The sequence below is a fragment of the Rutidosis leptorrhynchoides genome, chromosome 1 (assembly GCF_046630445.1).
Source record: "Rutidosis leptorrhynchoides isolate AG116_Rl617_1_P2 chromosome 1, CSIRO_AGI_Rlap_v1, whole genome shotgun sequence".
Classification (NCBI taxonomy): domain Eukaryota; kingdom Viridiplantae; phylum Streptophyta; class Magnoliopsida; order Asterales; family Asteraceae; genus Rutidosis; species Rutidosis leptorrhynchoides.
This window is the reverse complement of record NC_092333.1, coordinates 721,588,381-721,607,807: the sequence shown is the minus strand read 5'-3', so window position 1 is coordinate 721,607,807 and position 19,427 is coordinate 721,588,381.

Genomic DNA, 19,427 nt, shown 5'->3' with positions numbered 1-19,427 from the left:
ATAATATGAATTTTTAAATTAAGTTTGGTGTGAATTTTTAATTTTTAAAATATGAATTTTTAATTTTATGCATTTCAAATTGTAAGTTTGGTGTGAATTTTTAATATTAATTTTGAATTTTATATTTAAGTTGTGTGAATTTAAAAACAAAAATTTACTTTATCTCATTAAGTTAAAAATATGATTTTTAAAATTCGTCGTAAGTTGAAGACTAGGTCTTTGAACCGAAATTGCTTTACCCGAGGGAGGGACGAGAACTTTTATTATCATTATTTTTAATCTTATTAAATTAAAGTATGCCAAAAACATTAAAAAACCCAAAAATCTTAGCTTTTAAAACAATCGCTACAAAAAAACAAATTTTAAAATTTTGTCGAAGGACGGACTAGGACATCGATCCGAAACGACCTCGTCCTAAATAACAAGGGAAACAAAATTTTAAAAATTAATTACTTAATTGTTTTATAAGTTAATGATTTTATTAAAAAAAAAAAAAAAAAAAAGCAAACTCCGCGACTCGCGGAGTTTGCAGTTTCAAACACCGCGACTCGCGGAGGTATCGGATTCCAAAAAAAAAATATAGCTGAACGAACAGCTCAAACCACACACCACAGAAAAAAAAACTGCGAAAAACCTGCGTGAAAAAAACCCCAAAAACACCCCTAAAATCACAATTTTTAACCGTTAATCACCAAATCTTTTACTAAAATCATGTTGAGAAGGATACTATCAAGGAATTACTCAAGAAAAACGGTAAATTTCTACACCTAAACACCATTTAATCCGAAATTAGTGTTCTTGAGCAATTTTTTTTCCCCAATTTGATTTTGATGCTTTTTAGTGTAATTAAGCTTAAATTGTTTATGTATTATGCTTGTATAACCTAGATTGATGCTATTTAACATGATTAGAAGCCTTAAACTTCAAATTTTGAGTAATCTAGGGTTTGTGTTCTTGAGCAAATTTGGGGCTTTTTGATATAAACAGGTTATGGCCGATTTTTGTCATGAATTGTTGCTAAATTAAGTAGTGTAACATGTCTAGGTAGTTAAATGATCCAAACTTTGAGCCTAAACATGATTTTGAGAATTAAAGTGGACTTTTTCAAGTCTAAAATTCATGAACTTGATTTTTGAGAGATAATGCCATTTGAAACTTGTTTAATTGCTAGTAATGATTATTTTGACATGTTATTTGAGTTGAATGCTTATGAACTTGGCGAACATTTTCGTATATGCTTATTTGAAAAAGTGTAGATTTGATGAAAATATGAAAATGAGCTTAAGTTTGATATAAATTGATCATGTCATTGTAATTATTTTGATTGATGATTTTGCTGACACTAATGCATATTTGGATGCACAAAAATTGTGTTTGATGTGCTTTGCAGACTGAAAGGGGTGAATCTTCATCCCAAGCTCGCAATGCTCCTGCTGAGAATACGGAACAACAGGAGGTGGATAACTACTACAAGCAAGATATACCTCATCCAGTCATGACCTTTTCTGATATGCACTTGGAAGAGTTGCACCCGAACCTGAGATTTGACAGACTTTGAATAGATTATCCAAAATATCAAAGGGGTTTGCATACTCTTCATTCTAAGGTTGTTGAGGTACCTAGGGTCATAGAATGGGGACCCTTAGAAGCTGTAGAATTGGCCGGGCCAATTAGGGAATTACTTGTACAGAGGTATGGTAATTCTACTTTTAATGACTGAGTACGTTTATTCACCATGCATAGACCTGTATATAAAGTATGGTGTAAAGAATTGTTGTGTAGTATAGAATTAAATGATCGGGTAGCTAGTTTAACCGACCGATCTTTTATTAGATTTTTGTTAGGAGGTTCGATGCACCACATGTCTTTACTAGATATGGCTCAGGCTTTACGTATATATACTCCTGAGGAGTTAGCATCTGCCGATTGTAGAGGGTTGATACTAAATGGTAGAAAGATAGATGAAAATTTTGATACACACGGTGTGTGGAGTCAAATGACAAGCCATCACCGTTTCAAAGGGGGAAATTACTCTTATTTGGATATAGATAGAGCTGAATTAAGAGTAATTCAAAGGTTTTTAGCTAATTCGATTACACAAAGGGGTAAGAACAAGGAAAAGGTAAATGAACAGGATTTGTTTTACCATATGTGTATTCGAGACCCACAAAGTGCTATAAGTATACCTTATTGTGTGGGTTATTATTTATCAGCTATGGTTAGGGGGATGAGGCCGCATAGCATAATAGGAGGTGGTATTTTTATTACTTTGATTGCTGAATATCTCGGTGTGGATATAAGTCGGGGGGGGGGATTATTAGTGGAGGAACCAGAACCCCGTGATACTATAGGTTTAAATGTATACCATGGTGCGAAAGTTTTGAAGAGGCGAAATAACGCCGCAGTACAATACCATGGTAGACATCCACAGGTTGAGAGAAACCAACAGCAAGGTAATGTAGGAGGGGGAAATGAGATGCAAGAAGTGCAAAGGTTTATAGCTTCACAGGAGTACGAAAATGCTAGACAGAGAGCATTTGAAGATTGGCAAGTTCATCAGAACCAAATCATAGCTCATTGCCAACATATAGGTAGAAACTATATTCCTACACCGAAACCCATCTTCCCTCCCTGGTCTATAGAGATGCAACCACCGTATCCTACGTATAACCCTGCCGAAGCATTTTATAGCACCTATGGTTATGCTTGGAACCCCTATTGGTACCAGTATCATCCCTAGTATACTTAGTTTTATTTATTTTGTAATTTGTAATGTTGATACGTTTAATACTTATGTTAATATTGTAATAGTTTTTATAATTTTCTAACTTTTATTCTTAGATTTTAATAATTTTTGAATGTGGGGTAATATACCAGACTTCAAAAATATGTATATATGTTTGCAGTTTATCTTATGTACACAACAGGGTAAAACAACGCATTTTCAAAGACTGGCATTAAGTTCAGCAAAAGCAACTAATTTTGACGACAACATGCAAAATATATGTGAAATAACAACAAGACGGAATGAACAAATGATGTGCACCATTTATCATTCAGCAAACAAACGCCAATATATTTGGAAACTTTGGTAAAATTTAATCATTTTCACACAAATCACCCTCAATAATTTAAATTGTTACTGATTTCTTGCAAATGAGGGCATTGCAAGATCTTAAGTGTGGGAAGGGGTTAAATTCTTTCGGATTTTAAAATTTTTATCTTAAACACTTGGTTACCATTAAAAATACTAGTAAAGCAGTAGTTGTATTAGAATCTAGTGCTCTCTGATAATAAAGAACAGCCCTAGTCTTATATACTGACTACCCAATTCTAGTAAAAATTTTCAAAATTTTCAATTAAATGAACTCAAAATCATGTTTATACATATTTATGAACGATTAAACTAGGTTTTAACACCGAAATTATTGTTACCTCGGAAAGGAAATAAATTGAGAAACAAACCAAAGTGTTAAAATTCATTTAAAATGGAATAGAGGACGATAAAAAGGAAAATAAAAGCCAAGTGTGGGAAAATTTACCAAGTTATCTTAAACATATGTCACATATATCTGTAACAAATAACTGAAAATACTTTTCCTTTGGACTAAACTAAAAAGTTTTACCTGATTTACTGTAAGAAAGATGGATCTACACGATGAATTAATTCCATCATTAAAAGGAAGTAAAGTCTTCCGAAAAAGAAACGCGCTTCTTGATTTAGGTCATGAAGTTATCGTCCAGACCAGCTGTAGGTTGACGAAAAATCTAGAAAAGTCATCACTAAAATCAGCAGGAAATCCACGGACCTCAGCATTAAACAGGGTCGCCAAGTGGTCAGATTTATCCTAACCATGAGAAGGATTTATCTCGTACAATGGGGGGGCACCATGCATATTAGCTGGATAAGACTAATGAATCAGATCCCCAGAAAGGATAATCTCCTTAAAAGATCAAAAATCAGCTTTTAAGCCTGATATTACTCAATCCTTGAGATTGACCTTAAAGATTGAGAATTACAAACTCATGGAATTAAATGATATCTAAACTCGAGCTTGAACGAGAAAATATTTTGATCAAAAATAAAACCGATTTGTTTTCTGAAAACCCCATTTTCAATGCGTTCATTACCATTGAACGTAAAATCCTAGGAATTCACCTGGAATTCATTAGGTCACCTGAACTAAATCGGGTGTCAACCGTAAGAACGGTGGTTGCATAGTGGTCAAAGACAGGACCTTGTGCCAGACCGAAAAATCATAAGGGTGAGCTTTACTATTTCTCCTACCAAGGATAGTAATTGCGTCCGACACGTTATAGACCATAATTAAAAGCATGTCAGGGGACATTGCCTTAACAGTTGCTTGTTCAACGCTTTCCTTCACAACCGGACGGTAGTTTACCGAAAGCTAATATACGGGACAAGTAAACTGGACGTGTTGCTTTCCAAATACAAGGTTAGCAAGTGGGTGACACAAAACCGCAAGTTTTGAGCTAAAATTTTCAAATCTGAAACCCACCAAACCCACAAAAATATTTTGCAAACACCGGTGAAGGATTATTCCGGAAAACTTATCTAGGGTAAAAACTAGATTTAATTTTCAAAAGATCAAATGTTTTCATAAAGATCCAATTTCCTTAATGGATCTAAATTTTTATAGTCATGTGGGACTGTAAACCATATCGTTACTACCATTGTTTATACCGCCGTATAGAAATCACTGATGTACAAAGTGTGAAGAATAAAGAAGTGATTCTAGTATTTCAAGACGATATTGCTTGAGGACAAGCAACACTCAAGTGTGAGAATATTTGATAATGCTAAAAACGAACATATATTTCATAGCATTATTCCTCAGGAAAGATAAGCTTTTAGTTGCAATTGTTCTATTTACAAGTGATATTCGTTTAAATAATAAAAGGTGAAGACAAAAGACAGATTCGACGAATTGAAGACGCAAACAACCAAAAAGCTCAAAAGTACAAAATACAATCAAAGAGGTTCCAATTATTGATAAGAAACGTCTCGAAATTACAAGAGTACAAGATTCAAAACGCAAAGTACAAGATATTAAATTGTACGCAAGGACGTTCGAAAATCCGGAACCGGGACATGAGTCAACTCTCAACGCTCGACGCAACGGACTAAAAATTACAAGTTAACTATGTATATAAATATAATATAATATATAATTAATTATATTAATTATATATATATTATATTTATAAATAAATCATCGGCAAGAAAGACTCCAAAAGCTGGTGATCTGTATTTGCAAACTCCGCGACTCGCGGAGTTTGAAGGCCAAAAGGGCCGCGAATCGCGGAGCCCTAAGTTTTGAAACTCCCTATAAAAGCAACTGAATTCTGAGCATTTTTCATCCATCATATATCATTCTCTCTATCTATATACGTAAAATATATATATATATATAATTTTAATTTTAATTTTAATTTTAATTTTAATCCTAATAATAAGGGTATGTTAGCGAATATTGTAAGGGTGTAAGTCGAAATTCTGTCCGTGTAACGCTACGCTATTTTGAATCATTGTAAGTTATGTTCAACCTTTTTACATTAATGTCTCGTAGCTAAGTTATTATTATGCTTATTTAATCCGAAGTAATCATGATGTTGGGCAAATTACTAAAACTGGGTAATTGGGCTTTGTACCATAATTGGGGTTTGGATAAAAGAACGACACTTGTGGAAATTAGACTATGAGCTATTAATGGGCTTTATATTTGTTTAACTAAATGATAGTTTGTTAATTTTAATATAAAGATTTACAATTGGGCGTCCCTATAAATTACCATATACACTCAATCGGACACGATGGGCGGGGTATTTATATGTACGAATAATCGTTCATTTAACCGGACACGGGAATGGATTAATAGCCACTAGAATAATTAAAACAGGGGTGAAATTATATACAAGGACATTTGGTATAATTGATAACAAAATATTAAAACCTTGGGTTACACTCAGTCGACATCCTGGTGTAATTATTAAACAAAGTATTAAAATCTTGTTACAGTTTAAGTCCCCAATTAGTTGGAATATTTAACTTCTGGTATAAGGATAATTTGACGAGGACACTCGCACTTTATATTTATGACTGATGGACTATTATGGACAAAACCAGACGGACATATTAAATAATCCAGGACAAAGGACAATTAACCCATGGGCATAAAACTAAAATCAACACGTCAAACATCATGATTACGGAAGTTTAAATAAGCATAATTCTTTTATTTCATATTTTATTTCCTTTATTTTATATTTAATTGCACTTCTAATTATCGCATTTTTTATTGTTATTGTATTTAATTGCACTTTTAATTATCGTACTTTTTAATTATCGCAAGTTTATTTTATCGCACTTTTATTATTCGCAATTTCATTATTGTTATTTACTTTACGCTTTAATTTAAGTCTTGTATTTATTTTTAATATTTTACATTTAGTTTTAACTGCGACTAAAGTTTTAAAATCGACAAACCGGTCATTAAACGGTAAAAACCCCCCTTTATAATAATAATATTACTTATATATATATTTGTATTTTTATAAAAGTAAACTAATATAGCGTTAAGCTTTGTTTAAAAATATTTCCCTGTGGAACGAACCGGACTTACTAAAAACTACACTACTGTACGATTAGGTACACTGCCTATAAGTGTTGTAGCAAGGTTTAAGTATATCCATTCAATAAATAAATAAATATCTTGTGTAAAATTGTATCGTATTTAATAGTATTTCCTGCTAAAATTAATAACTATTTTATACCACTCTGCTAAAACATCAATACCATTTGCTTTTAGTTTCTTTTTTAACCAAAGTCTCCATCTACTTTAACCTCTAGCTTTTTCTTTAAAAACTCTCGATATATGCACTGCCTTTTCTTCCTATTCTATATATTTTTTTTTTCCTTTACCGAATCCAAATTTCCTTGTCGATTGGGCTGCAGTATGTGGACGGTAAAGATTTAATTGCTTTTTTAACTGGTCCACGAGATTGCAAACTCATCTCTTGCTATTCGATTTCTTTATCCCTATTAACATGATGATGGTTGTTATGACATTTAATTGATGATGAAGGGTATGATTAAGATAGGCGATGACGACATGATACATGATGATGTTTTAATTAAATAATGTTAATAATGGTATTGATAATGATAACTAGATAGTGATAGTGATCGAGATGAGGATTAAATGAAGATGATTATAGACGTTTGATGATGATTTGATAGTTATGATGAGGAAGTCTAGCTGTTAACAGTATCATAATGATGTTAATGTTGAGATGATAAGTTAAATGATGTTAAGATGGAAATGATGATGAAAGTTTGGAAGAATAATGATGATAGTTAGTGATATGGTTTATTTTATAATCTTCACTTTCGATATCTATTTCTGTTTGGGATTAAAACACGTAAAGGATATTAACAGTAAGGTTAACAGTGACAGCTTTGTTACATTGATGAACTGAGTTATCTATCTATCAATAAATCGATTATGGGCTGTAATAAATTTTGACCCGTATTTCCTAAGTCTGGATTGGGCCGTGTTTTCTTGTTACAATGGATTGGGCCGAAATAAATAGAGTAAATATAAATGGGTTCCATACTATAACAGAAAAGTGAAATGGTTCAACAAGTTTTGGGTGTTAGCAAGTGAGTGAGAGGTCTCGAGTTCGAGTCTGGGCTCAGACATTTTTTTTTGAAATAGAAGAAGAAGGATACAGAAGTAAAGGTTAAAAACAATTTAAGTTGGAAGAAGGATACAGAAGTAAAGTTAAAAACAATTTAAGTTGGTTGTTATTTCAGAATTGAAACACATAGCGTAATGGTTAAGGATGTTATCGGGTTAGCGGGACATCGCGGGTTCAAACCCGGACTTGGGCATTCTTTTTAAGAGCTACTTCTTTGAGGTAGTATCACTATTACTATTATTATTATTACTGTGATTTTATATTTATTATTATTATTATTATTATTATTATTATTATTATTATTATTATTATTATTATTATTATTATTATTATTATTATTATTAAAAGTATCTTTATTGCTAAAGATATCATTATTAGTAAAATTATCATACTTACAAAAATTATCATTTTATTTTCATTAACACTATCATTATTATTATTAATATCATTAGTAATATTTTTATTATTAGTACAACAAATATTATTTATCTAAAATATATTTATTACATACCTATACTAATATTACATAGTTTTATATTTTTTTTTTAAATATATATTATTTTTCAGTAATACATAAAATATAAATATCTTATACAATATAGATAGTAATATGATTATATATGTAAAAATTAATCTTAATACATTATAAACTTAGTTAATTAATATGATATGTGTTAATATATATATAAATGATATAGGTTCGTGAATCCAAGGCCAACCCTGCATTGTTCAGTTGTTAAATATCGTCATATGTATTTTTTCTACAAAATACAGTATGGTGAGTTTCATTTGATTCCCTTTTTACTCTTTACATTTTTGGGACTGAGAATACATGCGCATTTATAAATGTTTGACGCAATAGACACAAGTACCTTAACTGCATTCTATGATAGAATTATCTGGGATTGGGGTTGATTATTATGACACGCATTAGCCCCCGGTTTCCGTTAGAGCGTATGAGCTCCCAAATCGGGTGGATGGTTTATTATTTATGACATTTTGGCACCGGTTGTCCTATATTTTATAAACATGTGTTCAGCCGTGGGGTGTAAAGACCCGCACAGAGGTTCTATATTTTGAAGGCACATGTATTCAGCCGTAGGGTGAAAGACCGGCACAGATGGTTACTATTACATTTTGAATCCTCACCAGGTGTTCTTCATATGAAAGATAATTTTTTTGTGCAGTTCGAATGGGACTTCTGCACGTTTTATAATATTTAAAATCTTGTGGTCTATTAAAATGATGAAAATGAAATGATTACTATAAACTAATGAACTCACCAACCTTTTGGTTGACACTTGAAAGCATGTTTATTCTCAGGTTTGAAAGAAATCTTCCGCTGTGCATTAGCTCATTTTAAGGATATTACTTGGAGTCATTCATGACATATTTCAAAAGACGTTGCATTCGAGTCGTTGAAGTTCATTAGAGATTATTATTAAGTAAATGACGGATTAGGTCATTTATAGTTTGGATATTATGAAATGGTATGCATACCTGTCAACTTTGGATGAAATGAAAGTTTGCCTTTTAAAAACGAATGCAATGTTTGTAAAATGTATCATTTAGAGGTCAAGTACCTCGCGATGTAACCAACTATTATGAATCGTTTATAATCGATATGGACTACGTCCAGATGGATTAGGACGGGGCGTTTCAGTTGGTATCAGAGCGGTGGTCTTAGCGAACCAGGTCTGCATTAGTGTGTATAACTGATAAGTCGTTAGGATACATTTGTGAGTCTGGACTTCGATCGTGTCTGCATGTCAAAAGTTTTGCTTATCAATTCTAGTCGGAAATCATCTACTTATCATCCTTAGGAAATTACCTGCTTATCATTTTTAGTCTAGACATGTCTTACTGCCTCTATTGCGTAGATAGTGTATAGATAAATTCATATCTTAGCGTATCTGTTATTGTTTCCTTTGCTTGACAGCTTTCGTAGATTCCTCTGTAACTTATAGGATTTTAGTATTATATATGCATATGTAAATTATGTATTGCAGGGTACTAATCTACGTCTTATAATCTATTTCTTATCGAAAATCCTTCATCTGATCGTACGGGATGAATCCTTCAGCCAGTTCGAATTCCTCGGATTCCGACAGCTATTCCGATATGAAGTTTCACCTATCAGCATCACCGGAATGAATCAACCAATCAGTCATCCCCAATTCATCTGATGGGTTCGTAATTGACTTAATCATTGGAGACAAGAAGAAACGATCCCTTTCATCCACCAAATTGTCCTCTTGGCGAAGAACCTGAAGCACCTACCGGCGAGTTTATCCGAAACACCATCTTCAGCCTCATTTCCAGGATATCTCGACACGATTATATTCTATCCACAATTCTAAACCTTATTCATCCACTTGTTCCGACCGACAATCATCCCGGAGTAATAGCAGAAGTCAACAAGCTTTGCGCCCGAGCTGTAGCCTTGAAAAATATGGTGCAAAACGTACCAGCTTCAACAACATCACCGGCACCAACAGTACCATCAGTAACAACCCCAGTACTATCAACAATCCATGCCTCAACATCTCATTCTGTACCTCGAGTATAATTATCGTTCCATGAATAGTTCTACATCATTTATCTTCGTTCGGCATGGCGATTATATAATCTCTAATGTTTTAGAGATTAGTTATTCTTATTCTAACGGTAAATCAAATGTGTCTAATATCATACTGACTCATTAAATCCATGATTACATCTGAAGAAAATAGATATGTAAGTATATTTTCATAAAGTTTGTGATTAAAAATTCTTTCGTACAAACTGTTAATGATGAAAATATTTTAACGGGTAGGTAATACCCGAGGAATATTTAGATTTCACATTAATAAGTTACATTGTACATTCTTTCAAATCTAATTCAACAGTCATTTACTATCTTACTTACATCCACAGATATACGTATCCGTTCACCACAGAATAACCATTTTCATTCAATTTCATATTTGGATTTTGACCTATCAGAATCCAACAAGTGGCATAATGAAGAAAATAATGAACAAAATAAAAGTTATTAGTAACCAATTAATTAACTATGTAAAAACTTTAAAACTATATTAACCAAATCCTAGCATACTGTTTCTATATGACTATTTCCTTAAAATATACTAGTTTTGGTGGAACTATTGAACTATTGAACTATCGGACTATTGGACTACTATCATGGACAATTAAAAAGTATTAAAAGAGTATGAAATGTTAAATACAACACTTTTCGACTTAAAAGATTGTAAATAAATTACATCTACTACAGTTAAATATTTCCTCAAGTTTGCCACTTGATTCCATCTTAAATATCATTTGTATCTTGATGATTACTATCTGCGTTCAAACCTTTCGTGATTCTTGAAAACACCACAATTGGGAGAATGAATCAACCACACTTCATCTACGGAAGAAAAGATTGATGCGTATAGTTATGCGCCTGAAGAAAAAAAAAACTCTCGGAAATGGAGCAAATGTTTAACACCTAGCTGTGTTAATTCCTTTAGTGTTATTATTACTCAAAATAACATAGTAATCCCTTTCAAAGTAGCAAATTTTATCACAGCTCCAGCAAATCAACTTCGACTTTCGTTCGTATTAGCCTTATTATAACTTTGATGTATATAATTGCCTTTTCCTTTATCGTTACCGGGGAACCTTTTATATTTCACCATATTACCATCAGCGTTTAATCATCTAAAAACACAATTCTCCTGAAACCACCTCGGATTGATAACCGATGAGTCATATATCGTAGCATTAAATGCAGAGGAAACAGAAAAATTGTAGATGGTCTAAACGGCCAAAAGTTTGATGATAAAGAAAGGAGTGTTAGGAACGCTCGATAGAAAATTTGGTACTGAAAAACAGATTGAGCAAACCATGAAGGAGAGTCATACCATATATTCAAAGAAACTAGGTAATTCTGGATCCGATGAAACCTTCAGTGAATATCTAGCTCCGTACTCATGTTAAAATCTTGCGGAAAATCTTTCTTCATCAACCATCGAACTTAGAAATTCCAAAATATCATCATAAATATCTTCGATATTTCTGAGAATATTTTCATAAATATTCTCGTCTGAAATTATTTATCTCTTCGTGCTATCTATATTACATCATAAAGGAAACTACTTTAGTTTCTAAATTTCTTTAAAATTCGAGTTTAAATGGTGAATGTTTTTGAAGTAGTGTTGGAAATTGATGCATGAGTTAGTATAATATAATGACACTTGATCAACGTGATTATATTACAGTAATTCATGCTGAGTTTCTAATGGAATGTGATGATTCGCAGTACCATCATCATGTACCATTTACACGACTCTTACATTCTATCAAATCTCTAAAGATATCAGGAAAATATTTTTTCTTGATGATTCGGTCTTTTTCGGGATATTCTGGTAATTTGACAAAGTAAGATCGTACCATTACGATTTCCTGCTTAGAACATTTACTATGTTCATTCTGAAATCCGTATCTACAAATTCTGGACCATTACATACGATGTTTAGTCACAAGAAGAAGAAACGAAAGGACAAAACCCTGAAATAGAAATTGGGGTATAAATTGCTGCAAATATGAGAGGACATTAACTGTTAATGACAATAATTATAGAAGACAGAAGCAAGGACATCGAAGTATAAGGGAAGATATAAAACCCAACAATCACCCAGAAAATTATAAACCGTATATGTCGATGCATATGGCAATATAAAGACACGGGAGAACTAAAAACACTATAAACCCTAGGGTATAGTAGAAGTAAATAGATTCTTCCGGTGGCAGATGAAAAAGAAGAATGACAGATATGAAAGTTAAGAGTATATCAAGGATCAGAATAGGATGGAGCATATTAACAAATACTTAAAGTATAAATTAAGGAGAAAGAATGGAAGGTGTGAGTTATAAAGAAACGACGGGGATGGATTTATAGTAAAATATCCGACTGAGCAATCAAAACATATGATCACATTTAAAGCGGATCCTAATTCCCTTGATTACCGAAGAATCAAATCTTATTACAAAGATTTTCCCCAAATCTCTTGAACTTGGAAATCAATCTTATCTACGTCAAAAGATATGACGAATCTATACCTACTCATTTCACTCTTTGGTGATAGCTTCACTCGTACTCTTCACAAAATCAAATAGTTTTATCCATATGACTCAATGATGATAAAACCCTATGTATCAACTCATATTCGTCATAAAAACATTTTTTTATTGTTAGCCATGGCGACCTCACTCAAATTTCGGGACGAAATTTCTTTAACGGGTAGGTACTGTGATGACCCGGGAATTTCCGATCAAATTTAAACTTTAATCTTTATATGTTCCGACACGATAAGCAAAGTCTGTAATGTTGAGTCTCAAGAATTTTGAACTGTTTTCATGAATTCATTTGACCTTCGATCATTCCCGACGATTCACGAACTATTAATTGTAAATAGATATGTAAATATATATGTATATATATTATAACTTGAAATACATTAATAAAATGTTATATGATTTTGTTGTTAGAAATAGATATATATATATATATATATATATATATATATATATATATATATATATATATATATATATATATATATATATATAATATACGATATAATAAAACATATTATTAAAAACATATTTAGATATATAGGGTATTTTAAATATAAATAGTTTTGGATTACACTTATTAAAATGACACCCAGAATTTTACCTTCTCGTTAAAATAATTATTGTCATGAATTACTTTTTGGAAATTACGTGTATTACTTTCCATCGATTTATATTTAGATCAATTATTAAAAACTAATTGTATGGAGTATCAATTATGGAGAAGCAACAAACAAAGAAAATTCGCATGAATGATAAAGTGATGGCTCACTTTTCAAAAACATGGGACTTGGTCAATTAAATATGTTTGTTACTGTAACCTTTTCAAATTATATACATATATACATGCATTTCAAGAATCAAGAACCATTATTGTTTCTTCTTGTTAGTCGATAACCCCACAACCATTACTTTTCTCAAACTTGTTACTGTGTTTGTTTGAGATTAACCTACTACACTAATATTTTAACTTATACACATATATATTGTTATATAAATCTAAATCGGAGAGTTGCTAGTTCATGCATGTGAAAATATAGTATTATATGTGTCTTTTCTTTTCAATCACATCACATCACCAACTTACCTTTACGTACTATTCTCTTGTTATTATTTTTGTTTCTTGCAAACATTAATTACATACATACAATGCATATTCATGACATGTCACCAACCCACTTGAAAAACTTGAACACCCATTTCAGTTTTTGGCTCAATTTAACACAAACAACGTCCTTCCATTTATATAATATAGCTTCGTAGCAAAATTGTTGATAACACTATCACCTTTATTTCTTTTACTAACCTATTCAACCACCACCTTGGACTTCTGCAAACACACCTTGTTCCACACTTGATTCGATTCACCTTAAACCACCACCTATGTTGTCCTTCGATTACTACTACGGATAGATAAACCACACGCAAACAATAACCGGTTCACTGTGATTGTATCAAGTACCATTAAACAATATCTAACAATATTCTTTCTGCTATCCTTGCCTTCGGCCAAAGAACACCATCAACCCAACAACATCACCATGAACTTCATATACACAATCCTTAACCATAACCCAAATAACCACTACACCAAACATCAACCGTTGACCACCATCTTATAACCGAATTTCTACAGCTCCATGTTAGTTTAAAACACCATTCAAACACCTTATACCTGCTTTGATCGAATACCGCTGATGCTGTGTTTGCATTTCAACTCAAACCAAAAAGAAAGTGAGAGGAACGTGAGGAATATGGGAGGTATGGGGTATATTAATATCTCACTTATTTAACCTATATAGTAAATCAATGCAAGTGGGATTAGGGAAAATAATCATGGCGACCAGTTGAAGAATTATAATACCATTTGCTTTTAGTTTCTTTTTTAACCAAAGTCTCCATCTACTTTAACCTCTAGCTTTTTCTTTAAAAACTCTCGATATATGCACCGCCTTTTCTTCCTATTCTATATTTTTTTTTTCCTTTACCGAATCCAAATTTCCTTATCGGTTGGGCTGCAGTATGTGGACGGTAAAGATTTAATTGCTTTTTTAACTGGTCCACGAGATTGCAAACTCATCTCTTGCTATTCGATTTCTTTATCCCTATTAACATGATGATGGTTTTTATGACATTTAATTGATGATGAAGGGTATGATTAAGATAGGCGATGACGACATGATACATGATGATGTTTTAATTAAATAATGTTGATAATGGTATTGATAATGATAACTAGATAGTGATAGTGATCGAGATGAGGATTAAATGAAGATGATTATAGACGTTTGATGATGATTTGATAGTTATGATGAGGAAGTCTAGATGTTAACAGTATCATAATGATGTTAATGTTGAGATGATAAGTTAAATTATGTTAAGATGGAAATGATGATGAAAGTTTGGAAGAATGATGATGATAGTTAGTGATATGGTTTATTTGATAATCTTCACTTTCGATATCTATTTCTGTTTGGGATTAAAACACGTAAAGGATATTAAAAGTAAGGTTAACAGTGACAGCTTTGTTACATTGATGAACTGAGTTATCTATCTATCAATAAATCGATTATGGGCTGTAATAAATTTTGACCCGTATTTCCTAAGTCTGGATTGGGCCGTGTTTTCTTGTTACAATGGATTGGGCCAAAATAAATAGAGTAAATATAAATGGGTTCCATACTATAACAGAAAAGTGAAATGGTTCAACAAGTTTTGGGTGTTAGCAAGTGAGTGAGAGGTCTCGAGTTCGAGTCTGGGCTCAGACATTTTTTTTTTTAAATAGAAAAAGAAGGATACAGAAGTAAAGGTTAAAAACAATTTAAGTTGGAAGAAGGATACAGAAGTAAAGTTAAAAACAATTTAAGTTGGATGTTATTTCAGAATTGAAACACATAGCGTAATGGTTAAGGATGTTATCGGGTTAGCGGGACATCGCGGGTTCAAACCCGGACTTGGGCATTCTTTTTAAGAGCTACTTCTTTGAGGTAGTATCACTATTACTATTATTATTATTACTGTGATTTTATATTTATTATTATTATTATTATTATTATTATTATTATTATTATTATTATTATTATTATTATTATTATTATTATTATTATTATTATTAAAAGTATCTTTATTGCTAAAGATATCATTATTAGTAAAATTATCATACTTACAAAAATTATCATTTTATTTTCATTAACACTATCATTATTATTATTAATATCATTAGTAATATTTTTATTATTAGTACAACAAATATTATTTATCTAAAATATATTTATTACATACCTATACTAATATTACATAGTTTTATATTTTTTTTAAAAAATATATATTATTTTTCAGTAATACATAAAATATAAATATCTTATACAATATAGATAGTAATATGATTATATATGTAAAAATTAATCTTAATACATTATAAACTTAGTTAATTAATATGATATGTGTTAATATATATATAAATGATATAGGTTCGTGAATCCAAGGCCAACCCTGCATTGTTCAGTTGTTAAATATCGTCATATGTATTTTTTCTACAAAATACAGTATGGTGAGTTTCATTTGATTCCCTTTTTACTCTTTACATTTTTGGGACTGAGAATACATGCGCATTTATAAATGTTTGACGCAATAGACACAAGTACCTTAACTGCATTCTATGATAGAATTATCTGGGATTGGGGTTGATTATTATGACACGCATTAGCCCCCGGTTTCTGTTAGAGCGTATGAGCTCCCGAGTCGGGTGGATGGTTTATTATTTATGACATTTTGGCACCGGTTGTCCTATATTTTATAAACATGTGTTCAGCCGTGCGGTGTAAAGACCGGCACAGAGGTTCTATATTTTGAAGGCACATGTATTCAGCCGTGGGGTGAAAGACCGGCACAGATGGTTACTATTACATTTTGAATCCTCACCAGGTGTTCTTCATATGAAAGATAATTTTTTTGTGCAGTTGGAATGGGACTTCTGCACGTTTTATAATATTTAAAATCTTGTGGTCTATTAAAATGATGAAAATGAAATGATTACTATAAACTAATGAACTCACCAACCTTTTGGTTGACACTTGAAAGCATGTTTATTCTCAGGTTTGAAAGAAATCTTCCGCTGTGCATTAGCTCATTTTAAGGATATTACTTGGAGTCATTAATGACATATTTCAAAAGACGTTGCATTCGAGTCGTTGAAGTTCATTAGAGATTATTATTAAGTAAATGACGGATTAGGTCATTTATTGTTTGGATATTATGAAATGGTATGCATACTGTAGTGACCCGAACTTTTCCATGTTTATATATATTAATTGAGATTGATATTTACATGATTAAATGTTTCCAACATGTTAAGCAATCAAACTTGTTAAGACTTGATTAATTGAAATATGTTTCATATAGACAATTGACCACCCAAGTTGACCGGCGATTCACGAACGTTAAAACTTGTAAAAACGACATGACGATATATATATGGATATACATATGGTTAACATGAGATTATGATAAGTAAGTATCTCCATAAGTATATTAACAATGAGTTATATACATATAAACAAGACTACTAACTTAAGGATTTCGAAACGAGACATATATGTAACGATTATCGTTGTAACGACATTTAAATGTATATATATCATATTAAGATATATTAATATATCATAATATCATGATAATATAATAATTTAACATCTCATTAGATATAATAAACAATGGGTTAACAACATTAATTGAGATCGTTAACTTAAAGGTTTCAAAACAACACTTACATGTAACGACTAACGATGATTTAACGACTCAGTTAAAATGTATATACATGTAGTGTATTTAGATGTATTAAAATACTTTTGGAAGACTTCAAGACATATATCAAAACACTCATACTTAACGAAAATGGTTACAGTTACTTTCCCATTCTTTTCTTTCATCAAGAATTCTAGTCGTATTCTTACCCGTATTATACACAGCTTCAAAACGTACTTACTATGAGTATATACCAATAAGAACTAGCATGGGATTCAACTCTTGATTATGTCATGTATGACTAATCAATTTCAACTTCTACCATGAGCTAGTCAACTAACTAGAACTCCTTTTAACCCCACTCACCACTCACCAATTACCACTCATCATTCACTCCATTTCACTTCCAATTCTCTTTTTAATTCTCTCTCAACACACACACACACTATTATGAACGTATTTTTCCAGTAGTTAATCGTCATCTTCATCAAAAATCACTTCAAGAATCAAGTTATAATCATCATAGGAAGAACACTTCAAGAACACTTCAAAAATCCCTTCAAGTTTACTAATTTACTTCCAAGCTTTCTAATCCATTCCAAGTAATCATCTAAGATCAAGAAACCTTTGTTATATACAGTAGGTTATCTTTCTTATTCAAGGTAATATTCATATTCAAACTTTGATTCAATTTCTATAACTATAAACTATCTTAATTCGAGTAAAAATCTTACTTGAACTTGTTTTTGTGTCATGATCCTACTTCAAGAACTTTCAAGCCATCCAAGATCCTTTGAAGCTAGATCATTTCTTGTCACTTCCAGTAGGTTTACCTACTAAACTTGAGGTAGTAATGATGTTCATAACATCATTCGATTCATATATATAAAACTATCTTATTCGAAGGTTTAAACTCGTAATCACTAGAACATAGTTTAGTTAATTCTAAACTTGTTCGCAAACAAAAGTTAATCCTTCTAACTTGACTTTTAAAATTAACTACACACATGTTATATATCTATATGATATGCTAACTTAATGATTTAAAACCTGGAAACACGAAAAACACCGTAAAACCGGATTTACGCTGTCGTAGTAACACCGCGGGCTGTTTTGGGTTAGTTAATTAAAAACAATGATAAACTTTGATTTAAAAGTTGTTATTCTGAGAAAATGATTTTTATTATGAACATGAAACTATATCCAAAAATTATGGTTAAACTCAAAGTGGAAGTATGTTTTCTAAAATGGTCATCTAGACGTCGTTCTTTCGACTGAAATGACTACCTTTACAAAAAAGACTTGTAACTTATTTTTTCGACTATAAACCTATACTTTTCTGTTTTGATTCATAAAATAGAGTTCAATATGAAATCATAGCCATTTGATTCACTCAAAACGGATTTAAAATGAAGAAGTTATGGGTAAAACAAGATTGGATAATTTTTCTCATTTTAGCTACGTGAAAATTGGTAACAAATCTATTCCAACCATAACTTAATCAACTTGTATTGTATATTATGTAATCTTGAGATACCATAGACACGTATACAATGTTTCGACCTATCATGTCGAGACATCTATATATATTTCGGAACAACCATAGACACTCTATATGTGAATGTTGGAGTTAGCTATACAGGGTTGAGGTTGATTCCAAAATATATATAGTTTGAGTTGTGATAAATAGTGAGATACGTATACACTGGGTCGTGGATTGATTCAAGATAATATTTATCTATTTATTTCTGTACATCTAACTGTGGACAACTAGTTGTAGGTTACTAACGAGGACAGCTGACTTAATAAACTTAAAACATCAAAATATATTAAAAGTGTTGTAA